Genomic DNA, 3,235 nt, shown 5'->3' with positions numbered 1-3,235 from the left:
AAAAAAAAAAAAAAAAAAAAGTTAAAATGTTGCCACCAACCTCCAGCCTCTGTGACCAGACACCCACCAAAGCAACTTCCACACCTCTTTCGGTGGCTGTTTTGACACCGAACCCAGAGAAAGAGGAGCAGCCCCCAGCTTGAGACCTCATCCTGTAACAGGAGCCGGGCTTCCTGGCTGCTGCCGCGTGCCCCAGAACAGCTCTCCCCGAGCCAAGCGCAGTGCCAAGTGCAGTGCCTGCCGTTAGAGTGCGAGTCCCAGGATGCTTGCTGCGCCACCTGATCCTGGGTGGGTCACGCAGCTTCTGGGTGCTTCAGCGTCCTCAGCTGTCCAACAGCTTAATAATAGTGAGGCATGCTCTGACCCAGCGCAGTGGGTTTAGCCAAGAGAAGCCTCCCTGACAAGTTCAAAGATGGGACAAAAAGAGAAGAATTTTAAAGAAGAAAACCACACAGCACTGAAGTTTGTTATTTTGCGCCTGTTTCTCTTGTGCCCCAAAGCAAAGGAAAGGGAATATTTAAGGCCCCCAAGATAACGCACACCTACTTCTCCAGGTCTCCTGGTGCCTCTCTGTTGAATACTGCTCAGTCTTGTGAGCTGCTTTCATGCCAGTCCCCATAGCTTCCAAACCTGTGACCTGGAGGCTGCAGGGGGCGGGAGGCGGGGGGCGAGGGAAGGAATGGAGCGGAAGCCGGCTGTTCTCAAGGAACCACATGGGGTTTTAAAAGTGCCCACCCACCTCCACCTCCAGGTTCACCAGAGCTCTATGCAGCAGGAGAGGGGTAATTCCTCAGGAGTTGCTCTCATCAGAAAATGAAGGGATGGATTCTAGAGGGGCGCAAGCCATTGATGCCAAGTACAATATAAAAGCATTGCTGAATTTTTTTAGGAAAACAAAAATAAGTAAGCAAGCCTGCCTCCCCACACATGAATGGCAACAATTTGATTGACGCCAAGAACTGGGGGCCTTTGAGGTAGGGTTTTCTGGCTGGGCATGGAGATGAGGGCCATTGGTCACCAGTGGTTTGGGATTTCCTGAGTGAGTGTTGCCAGAGATGACTGAAGATTTAGCTGAGACAAGAGCCTCCTAATCCACACCCATGGAGCTGCTCATCCAACCTTATCTAACAGCAAGAAGTTGGAAACAACCTAAATATCTATCAATTGGAAACTGACTAGATCACACATACAATGCGATACTACTGTTCCATTGAAGGCTATTAAAAATGGGCTGGGCACGTGACTCACGCCCGTAATCTCAGCACTTTGGGAGGCCAAGGCTAGTGGGTCACCTGAGATCAAGAGTTTGAGACCAGCCTGGCCAACATGGCAAAACCCTGTCTCTATTTAAAATAATAATAATAATAATATAAAAGGCTATTAAATGTGTTACAGAGAAAAAAGAAAAGAAAAAAATGAGTTAGAGATTTACATATTTTGACATAGAAAGATGCTGCCATAATATAGTATCAAGCAAAGAAAGCAGCTGATGTAAAATGTGTGCTATTACCCCATGTAGGTGAATGGGAATCCACACATCTACATTGCATGTATGCATTGAGAGGTATCCTGAAAAACGTTCACCAAAATGTTATCTGCAGCTGCTTCGGGGATAAGATCTTGACTGATCATTTTCTTTCTTCCTTGTTCTCTTCTGCATTACTTAACTGTTCCTTTTCTCACAAAGAGCACTTCCTGTTTTAGAAAAGCACTATTAAAAATCCATCTCTCTAAGAAGTAACTTTCATCTTTTTATCTCGGTGGAAGTTCGTGATTAAATAGTGAGAAGGGCATTGAACATCTTCTTGATCTGAAGATATACTCTGATTAATAGAGAATAAAGCCCTCTCTGATTTCCTAATATCACATAAAACACCGAGGAGAAGGGAAGGGAGGTAGGAGGTCATCAAAAGTATTTCCCTTGACTCTGACAAAGCCTCTGTCCCAACTCCCTGGCAAAGAAAGCTGAACTAGCACATGTCTTATAAGGTCTGTTTTCCCTAGCCATCTCCTTCCCTTTTTCCTTTAGTACTTTTTTTCAAACATGTACTGAACAGATGGGATATGCGAGGCCTTCTTTCGGGAACTCATCGCCTCGTCTGGGGCCTATGCTTTGTTTCAGGCCTATTACTGAAAACAGTCATGGAAGCCAAGGTCATGGTGAAGGAAGCTGACTACCTACCTGGGGTCTTCTCGTCCATGGAGGGAGTCAGCGCTGATGACAGAGCATCTGAGGCCTCTCAGAGTGAAGTGCATTTGGAAAATGGTCCGTCCTCTGTGCTCACACGCAGTCTGGAGAGTCAGGTTGTCATCCACTCAACATCCATTCATTCAGCATTCACGGAGTGCCCGCTGACTGTCAGGACGGTGCTGGGTGCTGGCTCCGATGCAGTGAGCCTGGTACAATCTCTGCTCTCAAAGAACTTCCATCTTAGCAGGAGAAGTTTGGCAATCACACACACACACACACACACACACACACACACTTTAGGATGTAGAAGTGCCATGCAGGAAGGCTGAACGGGGTAAGGAGACTGAGTGACGGGGTGGCTGGTGCTGGGCAGGGCTGTCAAGAAAGTCCCCTTGGATAAGATGACCTCTCAACAGAAACCTGAGAGACGTGGGGAAGTGAGGATGGGGACGCATGAGGAAAGAACATTCCAGGCAGGGACAGTAGTGCAAAGGCCCTCTAGGAGTGTTCGCTCAATGCATTCCAGGGACAACGGGCAGGTCAGCGAGGCTGGAAGGGAGCTACCGAGCAGACTAGGTGGGAGCAGGTCAGCCAAGGGTAGAGGGGCCAGGCCCGCCAGCTCTGTGGGCTGCCGTAAGGACGGTGGTAAGGATGTCCTGAGTGGGATGGGAAACACAAGGAAGTGGAAACAGTTACATGACCTAACACAGTGGAGACTGCATTTCTGTTCTTTTTTTTCTCAAGGCAGGGTCTCACTCTGTCACCCAGGCTGGCATGCGGTAGTGTGATCACAGCTCACTGCAGCCTCAACCTCCCGATCTCAGGGGATCCTCCCACCTCAGCCTCCCGGGTAACTGGGATTACAAGCACGTGCCACGACGCCCAGCTAATGTATTGCAGTTTTTGTAGAGGTGGGGTTTCGGCATGTTGCCCAGGCTGGTCTCAAATTCCTGGGCTCAATCCATCCACCTAGCCTGGCTTCCCAGTGTGCTGGGATTTCAGGTGTGAGCCACCGTGTGCTGGCCATGCGTTTTGTTTTTTCTA

The 3,235-nt window shown here is 48.7% G+C and overlaps 1 long non-coding RNA gene across 1 annotated transcript in view; it reads right to left on the bottom strand.

Moving 5' to 3' along the window:
- LOC108306942 overlaps window positions 1–2,423 on the bottom strand; it is a 14,739-nt gene extending 12,316 nt beyond the window's left edge. The window contains exon 1 of the long non-coding RNA XR_001826343.2: window positions 2,183–2,423. This is a non-coding gene — a long non-coding RNA (uncharacterized LOC108306942). The remainder of the gene's footprint in view (window positions 1–2,182) is intronic.
- Window positions 2,424–3,235: the final 812 nt, after the last annotated feature.

The sequence above is a fragment of the Cebus imitator genome, unplaced genomic scaffold (assembly GCF_001604975.1).
Source record: "Cebus imitator isolate Cc_AM_T3 unplaced genomic scaffold, Cebus_imitator-1.0 Scaffold75, whole genome shotgun sequence".
Classification (NCBI taxonomy): Eukaryota; Metazoa; Chordata; class Mammalia; order Primates; family Cebidae; genus Cebus; species Cebus imitator.
This window is presented reverse-complemented; position numbering and strand designations above follow the sequence as displayed.